Source organism: Astyanax mexicanus, chromosome 5 (genome assembly GCF_023375975.1).
Source record: "Astyanax mexicanus isolate ESR-SI-001 chromosome 5, AstMex3_surface, whole genome shotgun sequence".
Classification (NCBI taxonomy): domain Eukaryota; kingdom Metazoa; phylum Chordata; class Actinopteri; order Characiformes; family Acestrorhamphidae; genus Astyanax; species Astyanax mexicanus.
In genome coordinates this window covers 34,464,309-34,472,514 of record NC_064412.1, presented here as the reverse complement: position 1 = coordinate 34,472,514, position 8,206 = coordinate 34,464,309, and the positions used below count along the sequence as shown (strand labels likewise).

The 8,206-nt window shown below is 34.2% G+C and overlaps 1 long non-coding RNA gene across 4 annotated transcripts; it reads right to left on the bottom strand.

Moving 5' to 3' along the window:
- Positions 1-2,405: 2,405 nt before the first annotated feature.
- Positions 2,406-7,867, bottom strand: LOC125802231 (uncharacterized). Of its 4 annotated transcripts, none has more exons than XR_007439248.1 (5): positions 7,531-7,867; positions 6,466-6,499; positions 5,899-5,963; positions 4,597-4,949; positions 2,406-2,563 (listed from the first exon to the last, which is right to left on the bottom strand). It is a non-coding gene; the product is annotated as an uncharacterized LOC125802231 (long non-coding RNA). The 4 variants fall into 4 exon arrangements; XR_007439249.1 differs by having other exon boundaries at positions 4,597-4,946; XR_007439250.1 differs by lacking the exon at positions 5,899-5,963.
- Positions 7,868-8,206: the final 339 nt, after the last annotated feature.

Below are 8,206 nucleotides of genomic sequence, written 5' to 3'. Positions count from 1 at the left end.
CTTCAATCACTCACTCAATCAATCAATCAACCTTTATTTTCACTTGGGAACTTCTAAAATACTTATTTCCAAATATACTTTTGTACAAAGTGTGTTAAAAGCAACTGTTACAGCAGTTAACTTAAAGTACAGTGTATCGTGTAACTTTTTAGAAACTAAATTAAATTACTACATCGGTAAAATGTTTTAAAAATATATTTAGGTATTATATTAATATAGCAGTTAAAATGTAAATTATAGGATACAGTGTTAAATAACATTTAAATGTCAAATATAGAAATTACAGTAAATTGTAGTACAGTATATTAAAATATACTTTTATTTTTATACCCAATGAAGTATACTAGAAGTGTGCTACCTACAAAAGACAGGAACAAGAAGCACATTTGTACTCTAATTTAAATAGATCACATATATTTACCATTTACATTTCTTAGTACATTTCTAATATACTCAGTGTATAATAGTTGATACAGTTGTGATACTCATTAAATTATTAAAGTATTATAATTTTACTGTAAGCTTATTTAAAATATGGGGTTACATACATGTAGTATGTTTTAATGTCACTTAAGTATATTTAAAAAAGTTCCATTTTAGTACAGTTAAGTACACTTATCACAATTTAGGAAGGACTTTTGTACTATTTTTATACAATTAAAGTATAATAAGTACAAAAAAATGCTTCCACTTCAGCACTCTTTAAATATACTGATTAATAATGTGGCTACTAGAACACTTTAGAGCACTAAAGTATAATAATGCTAAGTATACTCTACTTTTTTTTACTATGGAAATTATAACTAGCTGAAGTTATATGTTAGACACACTGTCTGAGGTTAGCAAGATGTTAGTTACTCTAGTTTCTGTTAAATGGTAACTACTCTATCCGATGTTAAATTTGAACTTCTCCAGTTGATGTTAGATGTTACCTATTTAGATGATGATAGAAGTTATTTACTTCAGCTGATGTGAGCTACAGTGCCCTCCATAATTATTGGCACCCCTGGTTAAGATGTGTTCTTTAGCTTCTCATAAATTGAGTTTTGTTCAAAATAATATAGGACCACGATGGGAAAAAAAAGTAAAGTCCAACCTTTAACTCAAGTAAATTTTAAGGGGGAAATAAAATCCCTGACTAAGAAATAATTATTCTTCATAAAATCACCTGTTCCACAATTATTGGCACCCCTAACAATTCTTAGGAAATAAATTTAATAAAAGTATTTCTGTCACTTCTACAGTAGTTTACGAAGTTGATCAGAGTATGTAGGAACATTTAATTAGTAATTCACAACTTCCTGTTTCCCTGGGGTATAAATATGACGTGACACCCCAGATAGCAAAAAGCATTCTGGCCGGATCCGGGCCGAGTCTATCACAAGTTCCGCGCCGGATCCGTAAAACGGTTCTGGGCCGGGGTCCAGATGCACAACGGGCCAAAACCGTCACGGATCCGTTTTACGGAGTCAAAAAGATACTGGGCCAGCACCAGTCCAGACCAAGCGTTTCAGGTGTTCCTTTAGACCGAATATGGGCCGGATCAGCGCCGGATCCGCTTACCGTTACACTCGCTGGAACAGGTCCGTTACAGATCTGGACCAGATCTGGATCAGCCCCGGATTAGTTCCGTATTAGTTCCGTATTAGCTACGGCCAAGCCACGGCCTTTTCACGTTCCCCAGCCTACTTATTAATGATTATAATGACATATTTCAAAATAAAAGTAGTAAAGAAAGAGCACTAAGCTATTTGACTTCTTTTTTACATTGATAAATTAAAAGAGTTTAATACAGTACATTAAATTACAAATGCAATATTTAAATAATATAATAAAAAAACATTAGTTGTAAATGCAATCCTTAATTAGGTTAGCTAAATGAAATACAATAATTATAAATGCAATACTTAATTAAGCTAATTAAATAAAATACCATAACTTATATATGCAATACTTAATTAAGCTAATTAATGAAAGTACCATCAGTTATAAATGCAATACTTAATTAAGCTAATTAAATAAAATACCATCACTTATAAATGCAATACTTAATTAAGCTAATTATATAAAATAGCATCACTTATAAATGCAATATTAATTAAGCTAATTCAATAAAATACCATCACTTATAAATGCAATATTAATTAAGCTAATTCAATAAAATACCATCACTTATAAATGCAATACTTAATTAAGCTAATTATATAAAATATCATCACTTATAAATGCAATATTAATTAAGCTAATTCAATAAAATACCATCACTTATAAATGCAATATTAATTAAGCTAATTCAATAAAATACCATCACTTATAAATGCAATACTTAAGCTAATTAAATAAAATACCATCAGTTATAAATGCAATACTTAATTAAGCTACTTAAAAAAAATTATTTCAATTAAACAATTTATAAATCAACAAGCATTAATACAATTATTTTAATAATAAAACCATTTTTAATTCACATAATATAAACATGCAGACACAGACGTTTTTTGCAGCCAGCTGTGCCTCCACTGATGAGAGCATTCTTGGACACTTAACACCACTACAGTGCAGCCTATAAAAAAGACAAAATAAGAAAATATTTTATTTCAGAAACAGCAGAAAAGAAGTGGCTAGAAATGAATATAGCGTACTAAAATGACAAATTTGACCAAATTTCTAAAAGATATATAAATGTCACAGCTGTATTTAATAGGGGCTAGCTAATTTTCATTTATACCATTTCACATAATAAATAATTACCATTTTACTGGAATTATGCACCCAAAATTAAAAGAAAGATAAATAAAAAGTGCACTTATAGCTTTGGGCTAAGAACTTTGTTAACTCGTACTTAAAATTATATTGTATTTTATTTACAATAGAATATAAGTCAGCGGTTTTTGATAAATGCATTTGTTGTTGCAGTTGTAATTGTGTTTTTGCTAATAAAGCGGCCAGGTGATAAATGTTCAGGTTAACCCTCAAGCCCTCTTCAAATTTTGCACCCTCTGGACACGTTTGTGGTAAAAATGTACAAGCACCTAAAAAATGCTCTTAAATCATTATAGATCAATATATTTTTTTTTTTACATAAATAAACTTTTTTTTTTCATAAAATCACTTAATCAACTTCCGTTCTACCCAAAACTACCAAACATTAAATAATTTTCAGGATTTTAACCCTTTAAATGACAGTTTAAATATTTTAACTATTGTTGTATTTTGGCAAAAAAAAAAAAAACACAAACATTATTTTCCACAAAACAAACAGCAGACAAATGAGGCATTGGTGACTATTAGAGTCTTGGACATGTAAAAGATTACCAACAAAATTGCTATTTTTTCATAAATCACTTAATCAAATCCAGCCCTGATCAAAATGATCAAATATTTAATACATTCCAGGATTTTAACCCTTTAATTGACAGTTTAATTACATTCATGATTAATTATTCATTAAAAACCCCCACAAAAGTTGTACTATTTCTCATATAATAAATATTAGATGTATGGGGCATTGGTAGAATTTTTTTATGTAGTGTCAAATACTCCCTCTGAACACCTTCGTGGCCAAAAATGCCCCATTGACTTCCATTGAAAACACATTTTTTATCTCACTGTAATTACTGTATAAAATTATTAAACAGTTATTTAAATGGTTAAAATCCTGATTTATGAAAAAAAAGCAAAACAATATTGATGTATAATGATTTAAGAGCAGTTTGTAGGTGTGTGTGCATTTTTGCCATGAACATGTCCAGAGAGTGCAAAATGCGTCCAGAGAGTATGAATGACGTGAGAGTAAAAGACATTAGATTTCAAAAATTTAATGAAAAAGCAGGTTTTCTGCAAAAATGCATTCCCCTGGCTGCAACATAGCCAAAACGATCACCAAATGAAAAAAAAGTTGAGTCAGTACATCAGTAGGTGGGCCCATTACATTCTCATTGAAGGCTAATGCATCCAAAATTGATTTAAATGCTATTCTCAGTGGGCCCTGTTTCTTTTCAAAATAGATATTAAAGTCACCAACAATGATAACTCTGTCAGAGTTGAGAGCTACTGCAGCTAAAAAATATACTGAATTTCTTAGTGAATTTTGCATATGGTCCTGGAGGACGGTACATAGTTATCAGCAGGAATGAATGTTGGGTTTTGGTGGCAGTAGATGGGCCTGCGACTATAAGGTTAAACAGTTCAAATGACTTAGCTTCAAACTCTGTATTTTGATTTATTCCTATAACTGACGACTACACCACCACCCTGACCAGTCCTGCATGGGTAGATGAAATAGCTAGAACCTGGGGGGAGTGGACTCATTTAGAGCTAAATATCCATCAGTTTTAACCCATGTCTCATAGAGAGTGCATTGTCAATGATAATTTAACCTACAGTAACTGATTTAGGTGCCAGCGATCTTATATTTAACAGCCCTGATTTAATGTGGTTGTTGCTGTAACTCAGAAGGACAGACGAGTTTGTATTAATTCTAATGGAGTTGTTAAAACAGATTTTCCAGCTATTTTGATAACGTGTTTTATTTACACTATTATGAAGAATTGACATACAAATAGTACAAGCAGAAATACCAGCAAACAAACCTACTTGGCTGGTGTGACTGGGTAGAGACAGTCAGTCTCAGCGTAGCACCGCCTCGATGTTCACAGAGAGAAGCCTGTCTCTGTGGAACGGGGCCGGTCGCTCCCGAAAGCTCATCCCCACGTGGAGGGCGATGGTGCCGGGGTTCCTGCTTTGGCAATGCGCCCCAGGGAGCCGCTTGCCGACTACCAGCATGCAAGCATCTGGAAGACATGAGATTGTGCCATTACTCTTAGATACTTTTAAATGTCTAACAATTGAATCTCCTATAATGAGAGTACCGCCCTTGGTAGTTTTCCTCTGTGCTGGGGGAGGCGAGGGCTGAGGACCTCGAACCATTTTGCGGATACCAAATCCTGCTGAGAAAGTTGTAAATTAAATAAATTATTTAAAAAAAATCATAAATTGTGATTTCCGGATTTTTATTATGTATCTCACGGTGGACATGCACCAAAGATGAAAATTTCAGACCCCTCAATGATTTATAAGTGAGAGAACTTGCAAAGTCGCAGGGTGTTCATTTTCCTCACTGTATATATGTGTGCCTCTAGGTCAACTCAGTTCCACAGAGTTCCACCATGTACCACCTAACTGCCCACTGATTTTATGCTACAGGTGGTTTCCTGCAGACAACTGGTGATGGTCACGGTCTTAGCAAGTGTGCAGACTCCAAGTCTGTGCATTCTGTAACCCAGTTGTTACTGCACCATACACACACTTATATGGAATTCCCAAGGAAATACAGGATTTACAGGAATTGCAAAGGGGAGGAGTCAACAAAGACGCTCTTTGAACTTTTTGCAAAGCTCTATGGGAAACACTTGAAGAACTGGCTCGTTCTTTTCTCACGTCATGCGTTAGTTTGTTTGTTATTCGCTAAGATTGATCACTTTCAGGAAAAACACCCCTGTACTATTTAGTGTGTCATGGTGACCATGTGTAATTACAGTGAGTCTGGAGAAATCCTGCAGTAGTTCTCTCCAGCTTAAAAAAATGCAAAACATTTAAAACTGTTATTTTTAGTTTTCTAGTCAGGAATAGACAACTGATTAGGAATTATTTTAGTTTAAAAGGTGGCAATCATTTAAGATAAAGCAAAGGGATGAAAAGTAATGAAGTATTAGTACTTGGTTACTTTACTCAAGGGTATAGAGTTAGCACGGACACCAATATCCAGTGATTTTTTAAATGGTCCCCGCCAACAATTTGATTTGATAATTTGAACCTCGATCTGATAACGCCTGATGTAATTGTTATTATACGTAACAACACAAATGTTTTAAAAGGAAAGAAATGTATATTTCTTACCTTAACTACTCTATGTAAAATGTCACTGCTCAGTGCATCAAGTACTGTTAGGATCCAGGTTGATCCTGCGAGGGGGAGATGCAGCAAGCACAGACAGAAAACAAAACACAAACTTAAAAGCTATTCTGAACTTCAAAATCACTGTTTCACTCCATTGAGGTGTAATACACTGAATAATATTCCTCTCATGTCTGATCTGACCTCCACGGTGTTGAAACGAGGCTGAGAAAGTTCTGATAGCAGGGCACGCAAATACTTACATAGCCTTGTTTTAACACAGTGGAGCCCAGATCAGACATGAGAGGACTTTTATTCTGTATATTACAGCTCAATGGAGTGGAACACTAATTTTTATGGTTGTAAATTTACTTCTTTAAAAATGTATATACATTAATCAAGAAAATCTTACAGTGTCCCTTAAAGTTTTTAGTGCAGTGGCACAACAAACAATTAAAATAAGAAAGTGGATAAATGCTACATTAAGAGCAAACATATCAAATCAAACGTGTATCAACAGACTTAAAGTCAAAATTAATTACAGAACTGCTGGAAAATAGAATTAATTACCTTGTTAGGTGATTTGATGGGTAAATGATTACACCTAAAAAACAAACAAAACAAAATTACATTCAGTATTGTAAGTTAAGCATTTTCTTTTTTAAAATAAAGGCTGAACTTTAACTTACCATACATCAGATTTGCATCAGACTTTATGTATCCAGATTGAGTTATCCAAAAACTTATTTGCAAATAATGAACAAACTAAACTAAATGAGGCAATAAGTTTTGTAAACCTAACTATTAATCACTGTTGCAGCAACCTATACATGAAAGATCCATGTTCAAAGCTTTGTTGTCACATATTTAGCACTTCTGAAAATTACTACACTACAAAGCAGTAGAGGGCACAGAGGCACTTTAAGGCAAGTTCGGCTCAAAACCTGTTTTTTAGGATCATACTGTTATTGCATATATTTATTTATAGAATTGGCCTCTGCGCCACGACGTGAGAATAAATTTAAGGTGGAATGGAAAAGTTTATGCTGGAAAATAATAAGTTAAATGCAGCCTCATATTTTTTCTGACAGTAACTTAGTTGTGTTTATAACAAATTATAAAATTTATAATTACTTTTTTTTTCTTTTTTTTTTAACTTTTGGCCAGCTTCTTTGTATTTCCCACTCCACCTTAAACAGTGCTTAAATATGTCAATGTCAGTAAGCCATTGCTGCACGATTTAAGGTGGAGCAGGAAAACGTCTGACGAGCTTTATTATAATTAAGCCCAAACACAACTATTTAAAGTTCTAAGAATAACTAAAGTTGTTTATTTTAATAAAAAAAAAGGTGTGTTACTCGAGCAAAATGAGTTAACAGCGTTTATTTCAGCTAGTTAGCCTGGTTAGCTTAGCTAGTTATACTAGCTAATACTAGCATAACTAACTGGTATCGTTAACTGAAGCTTTTTGTCAATTTTGCCTACAAATTGACAACAATTAACATTAAATACACAAAAAAACAATTGATATTATCCAACATACACGTGATAAATCAACTTTAGCATATACAAGATTAAAAATGAGCAATAAATGTAATTAAATGACGCTGATAGCTAGTTAGCTAGTTAACTCACCTGAAGCGCAGATTCAGCAGATGTCAGTTGGTCCTCGCGCTGAGTTTGAATTTCTCCCGCTCCTGTGCCGCTCCGCCGATGCGGCCCGGATCCGCAAAACGACACTGAACTCACATCTGGTATCTGACTCCGTGCCGAAGTCATATGGAAGGCGTGAAATGAGACGGACTGTTATGCGGATTTACCGTCAGTAAAACGGATCTGAACGTGAGTCACAATCATAACCCGAACCCGGAGTGAAGCCGTACCAGATCCACTAAACAGACCTGACTGTAGCGCGGATCTGCCGGAGGTAAAACGGATCCGGATCGGAGTAGTCTGCTATCAGGGACAGAGGCCATTTATCTTCAACATGGGAAAGACAAAGGAACATACCAATCAAGTGAGGCAGATGTGTGTTGACCTTCACAAGTCAGGCAATGGCTACAAGAAAATCGCTACTCGCCTACACCTGTCCATATCTACTGTCAGAGGAATTATTAAGAAGTTTAAAACAACTGGAACAGTGGTAAACAAGCCTGGACGAGGACGCAAGTTTATTTTGCCACCACGCACAGTGAGGAGGATGATAAGAGAAATAAAAAGTTCTCCAAAGCTCACTGTTACAGAATTGCAACAAATGGTAGCTTCTTGGGGTCACAAAGTCTCCAAAACAACCATCAGGCGCTATCTACAT